At 43.1% G+C, this 20,000-nt stretch overlaps 1 protein-coding gene across 1 annotated transcript in view; it reads left to right on the forward strand.

Moving 5' to 3' along the window:
* Nucleotides 1-20,000, forward strand: part of LOC120041637 (voltage-dependent T-type calcium channel subunit alpha-1I-like) — a gene marked incomplete at both ends in the record, with an annotated part of 136,114 nt that overhangs the window by 14,170 nt on the left and 101,944 nt on the right. The gene's annotated exons all lie outside the window — the stretch shown is intronic.

A 20,000-nucleotide genomic window follows, 5' to 3' on the forward strand; every position in this document is an offset into this window, starting at 1 on the left:
GTGCCATAAGGTTGCAGACCTCTTGGCAGATGCAGCAGTAGACTGGATGCAGAGATGCAGAGGGCCTTTTAGACTCACACATCTGTAGTTTAGCCTGGCTTCTTCTGTTGTTTCCCCTTCACAAGTTCCTCCTGTCAAAGCCAGGCTGTGTTAAAACTAGGGTTTGATGTCGAGCTGGTAAAAGTCTGGTTTGATGTTGTTGAAATCAGTTGAGGTCAAGTAGATAGACACACTCACACATGCACGTACGCACAAACGCACACCACAAAAACTCACACACACACAAGCAAACACACACACACACACACACACACACACACACATACACACCACAACAACTCTCTCATGCACACACACACACACACACACACACACACACACACACACACACACACACACACACACACACACACACACACACACACCACAACAACTCACACACAGTCCGCTGCCCTCACCAACATGAAAACAGACCCCATTTCAAACCTTTAAACCTCTCTCTGAGAACAGGTTTGAAATCCTTGAAGTCATTAGAGATAACAGTGGGTCTGAGGCAGTTGTCTGGAGCCTCTTCTATGCTGTTGTCTGTTCTGTGCTGCAGGGCTCAGCTCACATGGAGTGTTGCTGTTGTGTTGTGATGCCTTACATAACAAGATGCTTCTGTCTGCTTTGAGCCACATGACATGAGAGAGATTAAAGTAGATGTCACGCGTCAAAATTTTGATTGATGACCCTATGTGAACCTATGTGACCGCTATGTGAACCCTATGTCCTGATGACGTGTGCATGCCCAAGGGCTGCCGGTCAGGCAAGCCTGGTGGTTAGGTGGGGGCTGGTTGGGTGAGTAAGGGTCCAGTTGTCAGGTCAACCGGTAATGATTTATGACCCAAGCCTGATTTATGACCCTATGTAATGATTTATGACCCTATGTCCTGTAGAAGGGTGCATGCCAATATTTGGGTTTCAGGTCAGGACATCGTGGTGGTTAGGGGGGTAGGGTTGGGGGGTTGAGTAAGTGACCAGGTGTCAGGTCAACCTGTTACTGTTTCTCACGGTTTGGGGTGGTTAATGCCCCTTATAAAGCCCCAGAACAATTCCTGTTTAAGAGTGCACAAGATCTTAAGAATAACCATGGATTTTGGGATCGGTGACAAAGAAGTGATGACTGTAACAACTGAAGCAGGCCCTCGGGTTGCCCATAGAGCAAGGGCAAAGTATCAACCCGCAATATATGATGCGCCAAAAAAACGTTTTTTAAATGTGTATAGAACCCAAATACCTCCAGCAAATGCTCTGACAGATCAAGTGTTGATGTCTAATGGTCAGCAGTGGGGGTATCGGTTTGATTACCTGGCCTGTAGAGTGACCCTCTATACGGTAGATGAAGGAGAAGAATATACAGACCAGACTGTAGGCTTGGAATATGGTGTTGAAGACTGGTCGGTTTTTCGCAAGGTTGTGTGTCCTGAACTGAGCCTTATCACCAAGGGGTATAGTGTGTTCACGGGCCACGAGACCCGTTGGGAAGGTACCCCTGACTCCTCAGGACAAATATTTCACAGGGTGAAAATACAAAGACAGAATGGACGACCGTGCGGCTGCGTGGAGTTCTATATCGGCACCGAGGCAATCCGAAACCACAACATTAGGGGTGGTGGCCTGACTGGGGATACCCGACTGCGTCTGCTTATTCCTTTTAAAAGTTGGGATGTAATGGAATTGAAAATGTTGCAACCGTTGGATGCTCTCTTTGTACAGAGCCAACAGCGGCAGAGCCTTGTTCATTTAAAGAAGTGCATAATATATACGAATCGTAAAGATTACGATGCAAAAGAGCCTCAAGAAGATACAGCGTCAGAAGAAAACTAAGTAAGCGGATGCTTTAACCACGCCCCCCAGATACCCAATGGCCTTGTTCTACAATAAAAAGAAAAAAGCAGCCAGTTCTTCATTTCAGCATACACCATGGATCTCCAGACCATCTACGTGGACGCATCTACGTCATGGGGGCCCGACACTAAGGACTCTATGCCACGAAGCCCTACACTCTACGCACCCCTGGCAAGACCCGTGACACCCCCGACATTTACACAGCCTGAGGATGTGTTTGATGGGGTGGCCAGTACTATTTTTGTGGATACCATCAAGGCCTCTGTAGCTACACTTTTAGACGTGGTGATTGGCGAATATATACGAGAAAAATGCATCGGCTGTGAGATCAATCATCCCAGCCAGCGTCGTCATCCTTGCCTCTACGACCCGCCTAGATACTACTTTTTCAATCATTTTGAGGAGCTGGTGAAAAGACTGTGGTCCTGCCGTTTTATACCAGCGCTGGTCCTCGCCCTGGAGTCTATGGGTCTTGTGCCGTCTATCCCTAGAGTTTACGGGGTAACCGAAGCCTTCCTACATGAACTGAAGGAGGCCATCTTCATCCACGAGAAACTCAAAGAAATCCGACACACCCTGGTGGACGACAACAAATACCGGGAAGCTGTGGTGGCTGATGTGATGCTTTTCTGGCTCAATAAATCCCAAGAGACCGAGTGACATTTTGTTATTTAGAGCTATGGGTAACTATGTGTCTACGATGTTTGAGCGAATAAATACCTTTTTTCTTTTGAGAGACCTTACATATGTTATGCATCAGATTATTGAAAATAAAGTGAACAAGGGATCGTTCTACACGACACACAATACCTGGGCTAATGTAGAGCGTTTGCTGAAAATGGAGCAAATCATGAAACAGGTCCGACATACGGGCGAGAGTTTACAATGGACACATATGGTATCAAGGCTTGTTGAGGATTCTGAAGAACTAGAAATAACTTTGGCTAAGATTTTACATTATTTGTTTGAACCACCCTTTAATGTGAATGTGTATCATATTTGTTGTTTATATACTTATATATCAGACGTGTGTGTTTTAAAAATTCAGCGACACAAAACTGTAAATCTAAACCATATATACAGGGTGTTGCATGCTGTGATTGTTGAGAAAACTGGGACTTGTATCTTGCAACAAATCCTGAATTGTCTGTATACGTAATACTTGTTGCATTCTTAAAATAAAAATTCACAAACTGAAATGTTGTCGTTATATGAAAGTGGCTCATTAACGTTATTGTACCTCAGAGAGGCAAGAAGGATGGCTGAGCAGCTGTTGAAAAACATTTATTATAATCCCGCTAACCCAGGGTCTTATGGGGGTAAAGAGCGTTTACAGAGAGCTATAGTCGAAGAAACAGGTAGTCTGTTAAGCGATGCTAAAGTGAATGAATGGTTATCCGAGCAAGATGCCTACACTCTACATAAACCTGTAAGAAAACAATTTCCAAGAAATAGAGTTTTTTCTACGCATCCCTTATCCCAATTTCAGGCGGATCTATGTGACATGCAGTCCCTTGCCGATAAAAATGATGGAAATCGCTACATGCTAACGGTTATAGATATTTTCTGTAAATTAGCCTATGTAAGGGTGTTAAAAAATAAGAGCGGGGCAGAGGTGACCAGGGCCTTTGAATCGATCTTGAAGGCAGGAGGCGCACCCAAGAAAGTGCAGACGGATGGCGGAAAAGAATTTTTTAATAAAACATTTCAGAAGATAATGAATAAGTATAATATAGTACATTTTGCTACAGGCTCTGATTTGAAAGCTTCGGTTGTGGAACGCTTTAATAGGACTTTGAAAGAGCGGATGTGGCGATATTTTACAGCTCACAACACCCACAGATATACAGACATAGTTCAGGATTTAGTAAACGGGTACAACCACAGCTACCATAAGAGTATACGTATGAAGCCCTCTGAGGTCTCTTCGGAAAACTCTTTTCAAGTCTTTAAAAATATGTATGGTTTGTTCCCACTTCGCCGTAAGAAAAAAATGACTTTTAAATTCCTAGTGGGTGACTTGGTGCGTATATCAAAGTTGAGGGGTGTTTTCGACAAAAAATACGAACAAGGCTTTAGCTCGGAGTTGTTTACCGTTACAGAATGTCTGCCCCGCATTCCCCCGGTCTACAAGTTAAAAGATTATGACGGGGATCTTATAGAGGGATCTTTTTATGAGAAGGAATTACAGAAGGTCCAGGTGGGTAAAGACAAAGTCTTTCACGTGGAGGAGATTCTAGATCAGAAGAGAGAAAAGGGTAAAAAATGGTTGCTGGTCCGCTGGAAAAACTGGCCTCAAAAGTTCAACAGTTGGGTATTGGAGCATGATGTGGTGGAGGCAACGGGTGTTAACTTAAACCCACAGTCATGATAACTAGCGCATCATTCGCGTGTACACAGTTGGGCATCATGGAACACAGCGGCTTCTACCTGACTCTCCCCAGTAATGCGTCGGCACAGATATATCGTAATAATCAGAGTTCGAATTATACAACCAATTTTCCAAAGCCTATAGAGTTATCAGAGGCTTGGGAAGTAGGTCTCAGCGAGATTACATACCCCCATAGTTGGTATAATATCAAAGCTAAGGACCGTGATTTTTATTGCAAAAGGTTATCGGAACCTGCGAAACTTATTAAGCTTAAAAAAGGTTTCTATAGAACCGTCGACAGGATCGTCTCAGAGTTGAATGAACACCTAACCCTGAACAAGATGGAAATATTCCTATTCTACAATCCAATCCATAAAAGGATACAAATCTCAGGGCCTGCTAACGGAGGTATAAAGACCAGCGGTAATTTAGCCTACATGTTGGGGATGGGTCCCAATAAATGGACGTATGTGAACGATAAATTATTCCCATTCCCTGCGGATATACATGCAGGATTTTACAACATATTTGTGTATACCGACATCATAACCTATCAAAGGGTCGGAGACACCTGTGTGCCCCTCCTGCGAACAGTTCATATAGACGGAAAGGATGGGGACATCGTCACTGTCAATTATGACAAGCCGCACTACGTACATGTCAGCAAGAACTATATTGAAAACATTCTGGTTGAGCTTAAAACGGATCAGAACGAAAACATTGAATTTACTTATGGTAAAACGATTGTAAAACTCCACTTTAGACCCACCAAAACCTCTCTACATATATAATATCTGTATTATATTTATAAACATAATACAAATAAAAGAGTTATGGAGCACCATCAGCTCGACCCTAACCGTTATGTTTCATACTATGTGGATCAAGTTGGTAATGGACTACCAGGATATCATGGAGCACCGACAATGTATGGTGCGGGGATAGGCGGTATATTCCGTAACCTCTTTAGGATGGTTTTACCGTTTATGAAGAGGGGCTTCAGCATAGCCAAACCACATTTAAAATCCGCGGCTAAAAATATAGTAAGTGAGGTTGTAGCCAATGCTATGACCCGAAGGGCGTCACCAGATGTGGAGCATCAAGAAGGCTCGGGGCTTATGATATTGTCTCGAAGACCAAAAAAGAGACCCCCAGGTTTAAGACGCAGGCCGGCACCTAAAAAGCGGCGGTTAACTGTTAAAAGAACCTCAGTAAGTCAAAGACGTGGTAAAGTGAGGAGGTCTGAACCAAAACAGGCTAAAAGAATACTAGGAAGTATTTTCTAAAAGAATAAGTGACATGGCTCTTTTACATCGAATGTCCTCTGAAGCTATAAAGACAGAACTCGATCTTTTCACGGCCCCGTTAACGCAGCATTCAATAGATAGATCCAGTTATGTGGAGATAGCCCCTCTCTCTGCTATTACCGATAACGGGCCTATCGAATTTTTCATACCAGGCCACGGTGACAACTATCTGGACCTCAACAACACCTTGGTGCATTTACGTCTAAAAGTGACCAAAAGAGATGGGTCTAATATTGCAGGCGATGCCAAAGTGAGTCTCATTAATTATCCCTTGGCCACCATTTTCTCCCAAGTTGATGTGACTTTGGGTGAACGCCTAATCAGTCAAAGCAGCGCCACATACCCATATAGAGCCATCATGGAGTGTTTACTAAACTACTCCGAAGACACTCTCAAAACACAATTTAGCGCCGGGCTGTTTAGCAAGGATACTGCAGGAGCCTCTATGGAATCGACAGACCCTTCCACCGGTGCAAACAAAGGACTAGCGGCACGAGCTCGCTACTGCGCCGAATCTCGAGAGTTTCATTTGCTAGGCCCTATACACTCTGACATTTTCTTTCAAGAACGGTTACTCTTAAATTCGGTTGATTTAAGATTAAAATTAACCAGGGCCAAGGATGATTTTTGCCTGATGTCTCCCCAAGACGGGGATTTTAGTTTGAAAGTGTTGGGGGCCACCCTTTTTATTAAAAAAGTGTCTGTATCTCCGGCCGTACGCCTGGGTCACTCACATGCTTTGATGAAAGGAAATGCCCTTTACCCGCTCCAAAGAATTACCATGAAAACCTTTAGCATACCTGTGGGCAGTAGAATCTGCAGTCAAGAAAACCTATTTCTAGGCCCTTTACCTAGATATGTGGTTATAGGTCTGGTTGATCACGCCTCTAATACGGGGAGTTTAGATAAAAAAAACTTTAATTTTCAACACTTCAATGCAGAGTATGTAGCTCTCTGTCAGGACGGACGTCAGGTTCCGGCGAAGGCTTTCCAACCCCAATTTAATAACAACATATCTGTGCGAGAATTTTACAATCTATTCCTGGCTACAGGGCGACATCTAAAAGATCTCTCTTTACCTATTGACAGAAATGATTTTGCAGAGGGTTACACGTTGTATGCTTTCAATTTATCCCCTGATGATGACACCTCAGGAAATCTGTCTGTGGTGTCCCAAGGTAACCTCAGGCTGGAAATGCGTTTCCGTACACCTTTAGCCTGTACAGTTAGCATGATTGTTTACGCATGCTCTGATTCAATCTTGGAAGTGAATGCCCGAAGACAGGTCTTAGTGGATTATTATTAAGAACCTTTGAGCAAAGACATGAATACCCAAGAGTTGGACGGGCTCATGAGCCGCTTGATTGGAAAACAATTTTGTGGAGTGTTGGCTTGTGATGAATTACCTATTGAGATATGGCCTGAGAGGCCTGCAATGTTTATTGTCAATACCCATCCTAAACACATGCCTGGTGAACATTGGCTAGCTATGACATTAGAACAGGAAGGTGGACGAAAAATCTCAACTTTTTTTGATTCCTATGGCTTTCCCCCCGGTTTTTCACATTTCCCTAAATCTATTAAAGATTTTTTGACCCTAAACGGTACAAAGATCTACTACAGCATCAAACAAGTGCAAGATAACCTTTCCACTACATGCGGTCACCACTGTGTATTTTACCTGTGCCAAAGAGCCCGGGGAGTTTCTTTTGAAGATGTTATGTCTCTTTATAAGGATGATTTAAGAAGTAATGATAACCTTGTATCTTGTTTTGTTAGAAAATATCAAAAGTGTTCAAATGTGTGTCCTTTAAGAACGCGTAATCAAGGCGTATGCTCACGTCATATGTTTCAAGAATGCCACAAATGTTAACTTGCTTATTTTTCAAATAAAAAATTTATTGAATTTAATCATAGTCATTCAAAAGTCATTTTCAAAAGGCTAACCACCCTGAGAGATCGGGATTAGGAAAAGGTCCTGAGACGTTCATGGGTGTAAATGAGTTATCATCATCGTTTTCATAGGGGGGAGGTGTCGTTGGGGCATCTTTAGGGGTGCTGTATCTCGTTGAAGGCTTTTGTTTTAAAGCTTGAATCTGTTGACGAAGCTTATGGTTGGGTACACCGGAGAGGGGAATGTTGAGGATTGCCAGGGCCTTAAGAAACTGACGCCAGCCGGGAGGCCTTCGGTCATCAGCAACCTTGTGGGCCGCCGTGGTACTTTTAAGCAAGTCCAACATATGGGAACCCCTAACCACAGAGCCCTGAAGGATAAACTCTCCAGAGTCGTTCCAAGCAGCTATCCCCTTTGAGTCTTTTATCTTGTTCATAATGTATTTAACATTCTTCCTGTTACGTAAAGGCACATGTGTCAGTAGGTCATGCATAACTTTATCTTCAAATGGCATTTGAGCTTCACCAGACATATTATCACCACTAGGTAAGATCGCCGGTACAGGCCTTACAGGGGCATGGCTATCGTTAGGTTCGACATCTGTTAAAGGGTCCGGTAGGGAAAGGGTTAAATGGCTAGTCTCTCTCTCCCCTTGTTTTACCCGAGTCAAATACCTTTGCATTAGGTTTGTGTATTTTTGAATCTTATCATAGGGGTTCAATCCTTTTCGGTTCAAGACATCCTTCATGGCCGTATCCAAATCATTTTCAGCTGTTTGTCTGATATTTTCAGGACCCTGCATTTGTTTTTTAAGTCTATCCAACTCTTGTTGAGGCACCAAGTACATTTTAGTGGCCATCACACCGCGTGTTCAACCCCCACGTCTGGCCGCAATAAGGCTGGTGATGAAGGGCACGGCTATACTGAGTAAAGGCAGAAGAAAACCCCCAGACTGTTGTATACTATGTCTTTTCTTTTGAAGACTGGCCCTTTTATTGGCAAAGAGTTTGATCGCGGTCTTTTGTCTCTTTAATTTTTTCAATTGGTTCAGGGTGAGTGGAATGCGTCCTTTGAGAAGATTCAAAGCAATCTCACATAGGGCTAATATGAGATCTGAAGAACAGCGACCCAAGATGGCCTTCCGTTCTTTAGCTGTAGACCCAACTAGCCTTCTCAAGAGGGGCAGGTTTCTTTTTAAACGCAGAGACATAGCGTTTACTTTTTAGGAAGGTATGCAGCAGGCCTCTCCCCCGGAAACAGCCCTGTACGTAGCCTAAGGTGTTCTGGAGTATTTGCTTTTAAATCCACGATTAAATAAGAAAATGGCTCTTTGGTAGCGTCCTCATAGCTCTCCATAAAGTATGATTTCCGTCCAGGGTACATCTGCTGAGCTAGAGTGCTAATTTGCAGTTTGTCTCTAGGATTTTTAAACAATACCATGTAGTTGGCATTCAAGCTAATGGTCCGACTATTTTTACCTTGGTGAAACACATTCTGGACCAAGTAAAGCACGGACAGGTTTCTATGATGAGTATATTGGGTAAAAGCTCGTGCAATTTCGGGGTGTTCGCTACCAGCAAATAGCATATCGTCCAAAACCAGCAGATTATTTTTATGTGGGGGGAGAAGTTCATCATCAGACAGAGATTCGGGTATTCCTTCAACAAACTTGATTTTTATTGTCTTCAATAATTCATCATACAGAGGTTGGTAACATGAATAACACCATACAATATTGTCAGGCTTTTGAGATAACACATGTTCAGAATTCTCTAAAATACTTTTTACAAAAAAAGTTTTACCACTGTTTGAAGGGCCTGCAATTAATGCTGAAAAAGGCAATTGTAGACGGGGGTCAAAACCCTCGACAGCAGTCATTATATCTTAAGCTTTAAGACACACTGGGGGCTTGTATCATAAGTCAGTAGCCAAAGGGCAATGTGGTACCGTCAGGCATTAGACGTCTCTTGTCATAGACGACCCTGAATCTTTTAGTGAGTGGGGCGTTTCTTAGATGGAACCCCTTTTTATCCCTCACTATTTTGTTGTAGGAGCTCAAAATCTCCAAGTCACTATTCCTGTCATTTACGTAACCCTCGACCAAGCGCGTGATTGATTCCAAGTTTACACGCGGGGCATTTTCGTAGTTTTGAGTCACGCCTTTGGCTTTCAACACCACGTGATTGGCTTTAGTCCTAAACGCATAGCTTTTGGGACCACATGAGGACCATTCAGTGATATGGTCACCCTCTTCGAGTTCACTAGTTAAACCCCCAAGATAGTTGCTAAGTGGGGGGTTCCAATCCCCCGGCTTGCTTACATAGACCACAGAGTCTGTGTCGTGGTAAAGAACCCGCCGCTGAAGCTGTTCCATGAGGGTGTACAGTTCAAGTCGGCCATAGGCTGTGGTAAATGCTGCAAGAAACACATTTACATTACCCGGGGGTAGAACCCACTTTTGGTTGCGCCGCCATTGCACCAAGGCAATGTCTTGACTCAAGAATGAAAAATGTGAAATTTCGTATTGGTCCGAAAAAACAAATTCCAAAAATTCTTCCGGGTCTTTAATGATCGAAGTTGTTAGCATATTGCATCTCTGCGCTAATTTCCCCCAAAGGGAGTTCAAGTACAATTTCGAAACATTTCTTTTGGTTTTGTTGACCTCTATTCTGTCAGGGTCAAGAAGTATGCCTTCTCTGTCATGGTAGTCTTGAATGTACTTGTCTTTACTCTCTTGATCTGTGACCGATGCAGGATAGCCTGAAGCCATCTGCTTGCATCTCAAGAAGGTCTTGATGTACTCTTTAAAAAGTGTGTCTGATTTCCTGGAAAAGTTCCACACTTCAAAGATTTTGGCCACGCGATACCCCTTCTCTAAAGCCTTAGAGAATTCAACGGTGACCCATACACCGGTCAGGGCTCTTTCTTGATCTGAGTGATCACATGGGTTTTCCTGGTTGTTGTTTTCACAGCATGTGCGACAAAGGGGAAAGAAAAGTTTTCCTTTAGACCCCTTGTAAGGCAACACAGGTATAAACAGACCCCTAGGAGGGTAGACAGTCGCTTTGATTAAACCAAAATAATTTTGAGGTATGTCAAAGTCGCTGTGAATAATTTCAGGATGCCCTATAGGATAGCATGAGGAACTCATTACATGAGGATATAGGGATGTAAAATCTACATAGCCTATGGTCTCGTCGGGTTGAGCTACATAACGCAATGTCAAAGCATTGGTCCGGCCTCCAAACAAGGCCTGTCTCGGTTCCAGGGGCTCTGGAGGGTCATATTGGGTAAGGAAGGCCTGAACATGAGGATCCGCCTTTTTGAGGGCTGTCCATTCGTGCTCCCACAAAACCACAACTTTTAACCCGTAAGTAGCCTTTAAAGAATTCAGTTTGTCTTGAAACTCTTGGTACATTTCCCCAAAAGTCTTTTGGGTTAGGACACACATGGCCTGGGGAACAAAGCATAATTTACAACCGTGGAAGAAACAACCGTTGTACTCATACACTGTCTCAACCCCGTCAAGCTGTGTGTATCCATCTACATGGTAAGGCCCAAACGCCTTCTCACCCCTATTCAAAGCATGTTGGATAAAAATATCTTTATCCTGGGCCAAGTACTCCAACCATTGAATGGAACCACTAGAGTAGGCCTTGAATTGGCGTCGGTAGTTGTCTGGTGATGGGATAGCTATAGATGCTGGAGTTAGATAGTGTGTACGATAGGTTTTCATGCACGCGGATGCAATAGTTGTACAGCTCCAGGGGTCAATGCCCGCATCTTTGATTACCTCTTCTCTGAATCTGAGGCATCCTTCACGAAGTATAACAACGTCATTGTCACAGTATGATTCCATCTCTTTATGAAAATCAAAAGTGCCATGTCTTACTGTCTCGTACCACGTCATGAATTTCTCACGCTCTTTGGGAGACATTTGATCACACCCGTACATTTCGGGGGATGGATAAGATCCTATATAATGTAGATTCTCCTCAGATGTGAAGAAGTGGGGGAAATAACCTTTGACAGAGTTTTCAAAACCCAAGGCCTCTGGCATTTGAGCCAATCTCATGGGTAAGAAGCTTAAGCTGTCAATGTATCTCTGTTTGAAGGCTGGGTCAACAAAACATAAGATTTTACTCCCTTGAGCAATAACACTTGGCGCAACGCCTTGCTGTATCAAAGGGTTCAGAAGCAGATAGGAGTCATAGGCTCTAGCATTGTGAGCTATAAACGTGAAGTTTCTGTACTGGGCCTTTCTAAAATGTTTTAGAAAGAGCCGGGCACAATTGGGCCCCTCGGCCGACCACTTTTCACCCTTGAAAGTCATGGTGGATACAAAAATAGGCAAGTGAACCCCTGATTGCTGATTTGTCTCAAAATCATAAAAAACATATTTCTCTGTATGTTCATCTTCAGCCAAGGGCTGAATGTAACACTCATGTGGTACTTCTTGAAGCACTTCTGCGTCTCTGCTTTTCAAAGGCCCTTTACAGATTGGGCAATGTAGAATTCCACAAACATGGGGTTTAGGGCTGTCTATTTTAAGGTTGTAATTGCAATGACATTTTGGACATTTCTTGTTAATGTCACAACTGCTTACAGATTTACAGGTCTTGGGGTGCCATGTTTCAGTTTTGTGTTTTTCGTAACAGTAGGCCGAACGACATGTGCGGTGACAATCCTCACAGGGTGTCAAGTTTAGCATTTGCATAGGGCAATGTTTATCCAGACATACTGAACAGTTATAACGACACGAGTGACCCCCCAGGCGTGTGTAGCCTGTATGACAGGCGGGACAAACATATGGGGCGCCTAAAAAAGCTGTGATGTTAGTTACGGCATAGTAATGCTCATTTTGCACATAAAAGTACATAGTCTTAGGCTGTGGCGCTTGTATATTTTGGAACTTTAAGAGAGCGTCATTAGCCCTACTGTGGTACAAAACCACAATCTTGATATTCAGAAAGTTTTCAAATTTGACTATGTCCGAGAAAGCCACAGGATCCTGTATACCGAGACCGACAACCGTTTGTAGCTCTTGAGCTTTCTGTAACGCTGCGCGTTCTGTACATCCTGGGCTGAGTAAGTGGGCCAGCCCTAGGGCAAAGCATAGCTTATTACCAGGATTGGGAACGATTATGAGGTAGGCCCTTTTATTGCTTATGATTTCTGACTGCATTAGGCTATCGAGCTTCCTTCTCTGACCACCGCCCCCTTGTGGTTGACGTACTAATTGTACTACAAGTTCGAGGGTCCTATCTGCTAGCACGTTTAAATTTGACTGAACAAGGCGGTCTAGCAGGTTAACAAATTGTTCAAGATCTGCTTCACCATTCTGTAAAATAAGCGATACACGGCTCTGCAGACTGTCTCCACAAATTTCCAACTGTAAGAGATCCCTTGGTTCGCTATAATCTCTAACTCTATCTAACAGTTCATTCAAAGTGTCCATAAGCATTACATAAAACACAGCATATTCCCGAATCTGACCCCCCCATGCGAAATTGAAAAACTGTCGAACCTCAATATTGTGGAATTTATTTCGATACAAAACATGTACACTGCGATCAAGACCATCCCCATCCTGATTTGCTAGACAATTGTCCAACTGTTCAAAAACATCGTATTGGGTTTCAGACTCTTCGGACATGGGTGTTAAAGGCTGGCTTAGAGGTGTAGGTGGTGCAGAATTAAACCTAGGGCTCTCGTTCTGTACACTGCGCTCAAGACCTTCCCCCTCCAGATTTGATAGACATTTGTTCAGCTGTTCAAAAACATCGTATTGGGTTTCAGACTCTTCGAACATGGGTGTTAAAGGCTGGCTTAGAGGTGTATGTGGTTCAGAATTAAACCTCTGGCTCTCGTTCATCTGGGTAATTAAAGATATGATTGATTCGGGTATCTGTGATAACCTGTTTTCATCGGCAGGCCCTGACTCATTCATACGTGTAATAATTTCTATGAGTTCGGAGGGAATCTGGGATAATAGGTTTTCATCTATAGGCACTATGTCAATTAGCCCCGAATCATTCATATGGTTAATTATATCTTGGAGCTCTGTAGGGATTTGCGCTAAGAGGTTTTCAATTGTCTCGCTTAGGTCTATAGGTGGCGCCATTTGTCTACTTAAGGATGTGTGTTCTTGTGTTTTACATATGTGTTTTTTAACGTCGGTATTTGCTTGTTTTAACCCTACTGTTGTTTAACATGCGGGGAAGCTCTCTACGCCAGAATGACACATCCTGACTGTATTGATGCTCGAATAGAATACACATACGGCGTTGAAGTAAAGCCTTTCGTGATCTTAAACCCTGTGTAAAAGCCTTGAAAAACCTGGCTTGGTCTATTTCAGAATCGGCTGTTGCCCCCCCAGAATTGGCCTCTTCAAGAAGGTTGGCCACTTCACAGAACATTAAATCGTCTACCTCAGAAATGTCATTTAAACCTTTGAAATCATCAGGCTTCGATGTTCTGTTGACTGGGGTCTTTGGCGCCTCCTCGGGGTCTAGATGTGTAGCTTCTTGGATGTCTTTATACGCCGGGGAGGAGTCTGAAATAAAAATAATACATACAAAAAAATAGGTTATTAACCCTAAAATATGTTTGATAAAAATGTAAAATACATTTCAGATATAAGCCTATATATTAACAATACATTAATTAAATACCTCGGCTTTTTTGACGAGGGCTGTTCTGAAGAAGCTCTGAGAACTCGGGAACATGTCTTTGGGCAACCCTAATTACCGCATCTGCCTGGTCTGTAGCTTGTGAGCCTGAAAAAAATAAAATAAAAAAAAACAGCATTAGGCCATGTTTTAACATATTCAGGCATAAAAATAAAATATATATATATATATATATAAATAATAAAAATAATAATAATAATTGATTCATACCTTGTCCTTGGAACGCTGTATCGTGAATACCCGCCCAGTAGTATTGTTCGGGTGAAGCGGACCTGTGGATCTGGGCACTGATTGTCCGTTGGTGTTTAGAAATATGGGGCGCACCGGGGTCCTGGCCCAGGGGAGTTGACCTGCCGTTTAAAGTCTCTGTTCGCGGCTTGTGTGTAAATACATCCTGCGAGTAGGGCAGAATTGTCTCGTAGGCATATCCTTCACAGAAACCGTGCAGACTCCCTATGGCATCATTTAACCTTCTAGGCTGTATGTCCGCTGTAAACACATAAAATAACTTTTAATATAAGATGCCGACACTTTTTGTTTTTAAGGTATAAATATTCTTACGGAATTCTTGGAGCTTACTTACTACAATTCAGGGTCGGCGTTGGGATGCAAGCAATTTGTTCCGGAGACCCTATGGCCGGTTCGAGCTCAGTTATACCTCGGAGAATCTGCGTGAAGGTTTGAGAATCTAAAAAAACATTAGATAATATTAAAGCTATAATCATTTTAGCTAATATTGACATGTTATACGTTAAGAATCCGGGCCCTAAGGCCTGTTTAATATTTCTATAACATACAACGTTTTCAAACAATTCCCCACAACAAACAAATCTAATATATAGCATATATAAATATTTATTTCAAGAACTAACCTTCAGAAAGATCCATGAGGAGGTTTTTCCCAGATTATCTTTTTAACGGGTCCGTCCGATAACTATTCCTGGGGGGGATGCTGTAGGGTAAATTTGTAGCGGCGCTAAAACGGGTCTAACAGGGGACCTGTTTTGCCTAGCTTTTGTACCCTTCTAACTCGAGGGGTGTCGTATTTTTTCGCGCTAAAACCCTCCCAAGATATATTTGACACATTTCAAACACATGGTATTGGGGGTGTCTAAACATTAGGATCCTTTTGGATATTCTAAAATCTCCGGGGTGCTAGCACCTAGATGCAGGGGTGGGGTGGTCTCGACATCGCTGGGATGAATGATTTTTTAGCCCACCTAAAAAATAGTTTTTGAAAGGACTTTGTGTTTAGGAGGCTTAAGACACAATATTATTGTTGAGGGGGTAGGCATCTGTTTTGCAGGATAGTGTAAACCCCTTTTTCTGTTTTTGAAACACACACACACAGCCACTACAGAAAACTCCCTCACGCACATACGCGCGCACATGGCTTTTTTCCGCAAGTTTTTTTCTCAGGGACAGACTGCGCTAAGAGTGAACAAACGCGAGAGTTCATAACGTGGTGAGATTCGGCTTTTAAAAACCCTTTATTTCATTCAAAATATTTAGTACATACATTTTATAGCCTTACATTCTTAAGGTATTTTACGATTCCTTTCTTACAGATCCAGGGGGCTTATGCAACCATCCCCCATTATCAGTGTCCAGTTCGCCCTCAAAAGGCCTGGCTCTCTTGCAAGGTCCATCAACACTTGGTAAGTTTTCACTCCAGGGGTAGATCCGACGTCGGGCCTTTTGGTCTTGACTCTGTCTCAAGGAAAGCCTCGCCCAGCGCTGTAACTGTTCACCATTTTGGAAGAGAATGTCCAGCTTATTCATAAGGGTTATGAAAATCGGATAATCCACCCATTTAAAACTAAACACAGGCATAAAAAAGTTTACCTCTTTGCAGGCTCTGGAAGCTACAGGAGAATTGACAGACTTTGTAGCATTAGCACCATCATAAACTTCACAGGCTAAAATTGTCACTTTGTTATTAGGGGCATAGTCCATTGAAGCGATTCTTAGAGCTTTCAGATCACTGCGTCCGCAGACCTGTTCTTCCAACGCATAGCCCGGCACCTGTGTACCACTCAGAGCCTGTTCAATTTTGCAGAGCGCCAGCCTGATCTTTAGCCATTCTCTCATCCCCAGAGCAGGAGAAAAAATCCCAGGTTTTGCATGATAAAGGGGTTTGGGTCCACTGTCTGTGAATATCTTTACCGTAGAATCCTCCGGGTGGAATATGTAAGAAATATGGCCCTCACTCGTACCCAAAAATCCTTTAAAACATTCTGGAGCTTCACACAGAACTTCTTCAAGGCTTTGGTCACTGGGTTCATGACAAGCCGAGCATAACATCCCTAAAATTGGCATAGGTGTCATTTTTGTTTAATATTCAGGGGGGTTATCATGTACAGTCTTAAACAGGAATTGTTCAGGCGCTTTATAAGGGGCATTAACCACCCCAAACCGTGAGAAACAGTAACAGGTTGACCTGACACCTGGTCACTTACTCAACCCCCCAACCCTACCCCCCTAACCACCACGATGTCCTGACCTGAAACCCAAATATTGGCATGCACCCTTCTACAGGACATAGGGTCATAAATCATTACATAGGGTCATAAATCAGGCTTGGGTCATAAATCATTACCGGTTGACCTGACAACTGGACCCTTACTCACCCAACCAGCCCCCACCTAACCACCAGGCTTGCCTGACCGGCAGCCCTTGGGCATGCACACGTCATCAGGACATAGGGTTCACATAGCGGTCACATAGGTTCACATAGGGTCATCAATCAAAATTTTGACGCGTGACATCTACTTTAATCTCTCTGACATGCCAGGTGTTGGCGTATCTCCCTGTCTGTCTATCTTTCTCTCTCTCCCTCCTGTTCTTTCCTTCTCTCTCTCCCTCTCGCTTTTTCACTTTTTCTTTCTCCCTATTTCTCTCTTTCTAGCTCTATAAAATCCTTAGAAAAATAGTGTGTGTTTGTTAGGGGGTGGTTGAGTTAGTCCATTGAGTAAAGAGCTCATTATAAATGCATAAGCTCAGCCTGTTCTGACAGCAGCCTCATCAACCTTTACAGCAGTCACCTAGCAGGTCACACACACACACACACACACACACACACACACACACACACACACACACACACACACACACACACACACACACACACACACACACACACACACACACACACACACACACACACACACACACACACACACACACACCCTGTCAGGCGTGTAAATGATTGTGAGAAAAAGAGAGCATAAGCTCTGCCATAACAGAATTACTGGGCTAGATAGATGGACATTCATCTTTATTTGAGTTGAGCACTGCATCTCAGAGGACTGCCAAGGGGCGGTGATTGAAGTGTGTGTGTGTGTTCCATCGCCGTTTGTGTGTGAGTGCTTCTATGCCTGCATGCGTCTTTGTATGTGCTGGTATGTGTTTCAGGCAGAGTGCCTCAGTACTTGTCTTCCATTAGCTGTCATTAGCCACCAGGCTAATTGATCAGGACGGTGGTCCAGACAGTGTTGGCTGGAGCTGACAGTTCCCCATAAGGTTCATTACCCCGGGGCAAAGACACACTTATCTGTCCTGTTTCTCCTCTCTCTCTGTCCATAGTTTATTTATCTAGTTTGTATTTCTCAGTACATGTCTTTTGTGTTTGGGGGGGTTGATCAGTTTTAAAAAATGCAGATAGATTGTGGCTTCCATCAGTTGAATTGTCTACATCATTTCCAATCCTCCCAATTTTTGGAGGAACTATAAATATATATATCTTTTTAAATGTAACATTATTTTCCCTTAACCCTACCATCCCTCCACTAATTGGACAACACTTAGTCTTCTACGACCTTCTTATACAGTGGCAAGAAAAAGTATGTGAACCCTTTGGAAATACCTGGATTTCTGTATAAATTGGTCATAAAGTTTGATCTGATCTTCATCTAGGTCACAACAATAGACAAACACAGTCTGCTTAAACTAATAACACACAAACAATTATACGTTTTCATGTCTTTATTGAACACACCGTATAAACATGCACAGTGCAGGGTGGAAAAAGTATGCGAACCCTTGGATTTAATAACTGGTTGACCCTACTTTGGCAGCAATAACCTCAACCAAACGTTTTCTGTAGTTGCGGATCAGACCTGCACAACGGTCAGGAGGAATTTTGGACCGTTCCTCTTAACAAAACTGTTTCAGTTCAGCAATATTCTTGGGATGTCTGGTGTGAACTGCTCTCTTGAGGTCATGCCACAGCATCTTATTCAGGTTGAGGTCAGGACTCTGACTGGGCCACTCCAGAAGGCGTATTTTCTTCTGTTGAAGCCATTCTGTTGTTGATTTACTTCTGTGTTTTGGGTTGTTGTCCTGTTGCATCACCCAACCTCTGTTGAAATTCAATTGGCGGACAGATAGCCTTACATTCTCCTGCGAAATGTCTTGATAAACTTGGGAATTTCATTTTTCCGTCAATGATAGTAAGCTGTCCAGGCCCTGAGGCAGCAAAGCAGCCCCAAACCATGATGCTCCCTCCACCATACTTTACAGTGAGGATGAGGTTTTGATGTTGGTGTGCTGAGCCTTTTTTTCTCCACACAGTGTTGTGTGTTCCTTCCAAACAACTCAACTGTAGTTTCATCTGTCCACAGAATATTTTGCCAGTAGCGCTGTGGAACATCCAGGTGCACTTTTGCAAACTTCAGATGTGCAGCAATGCTTTTCTTGAACAGCAGTGGCTTCTTCCGTGGTGTCCTCCCATGAACACCATTCTTGTTTAGTGTTTTACATATCGTAGACTCATCAGAGATGTTAGTATGTTCCAGAGATTTCTGTAAGTCTTTAGCTGACACTCCAGGATTCTTCTTAACCTCATTTAGCATTCTGCACTCTGCTCTTGCAGTCAGCTTTGCAGGACGGCCAGTCCTAGGGAGAGTAGCAACAGTGCTGAACTTTCTCCATTTACAGACAATTTGTCTTACAATGGACTGATGAACATCAAGGCATTTAGAGATACTTTTGTATCCTTGCACAACATTATGCAAGTCAACAATTCTTAATCTTAGGTCTTCTGAGATCTCTTTTGTTCGAGGCATGGTTCACATCAGGCAATGCTTCTTGTGACTAGCAAACAAAATGTTGTGAGTGTTTTTTAAAGGGCAAGGCAGCTCTAACCAACATCTCCAATCTCGTCTCATTGATAGGACTCCGGGTTAGCTGACTCCTGACTCCAATTAGCTTTTGGAGAAGTCATTAACCTAGGGGTTCACATACTTTTTCCAACCTACACCGTGAATGTTTAGATTATGTATTCAATATAGATAAGAAAAATACAATCATTTGTGTGTTATTAGTTTAAGCACAATATGTTTGTCTATTGTTGTGACTTAGTGTAACGTCTGCGTCCAACTCACACTTCCAAACACTTAGATCCCCGGAACGCAGCCCACTTTCCAGCTCACTCTCCAGATCCCAATCACCGGAATTCTAATCACCTGTTCACACACCTGCATGTCATCATCCCACACTATTTAGTTCAGGTCCTTGCACCCCATCACTGTGAGGTATTGTTTGTTTTGAGACACACCTTTTCGGAGCTCTGGGTTTTCCCCGTTCTTCTCTCCTCCCGTGTATGATAGTTTTTGCCTGCCTCACTCACGACGCCTTTTGCTTATTCCATGCCTGTACTGTTTTCCATTTTTGGACTACCGTGTATGACCTTCTGCCTGCCCCTGGACCCAGCTTCCTGCCTCCTCCCATGGTCCCTTTCATTAAACACCTGTTGCGCTCTGCGTTTTACACCAGCTCTCTCTCCCTCGTGTTCATTACACTTAGATGAAAATCAGATCAAATTTGATGACCAATTTATGCAAAAA

Source organism: Salvelinus namaycush, unplaced genomic scaffold (assembly GCF_016432855.1).
Source record: "Salvelinus namaycush isolate Seneca unplaced genomic scaffold, SaNama_1.0 Scaffold497, whole genome shotgun sequence".
Lineage (NCBI taxonomy): Eukaryota > Metazoa > Chordata > Actinopteri > Salmoniformes > Salmonidae > Salvelinus > Salvelinus namaycush.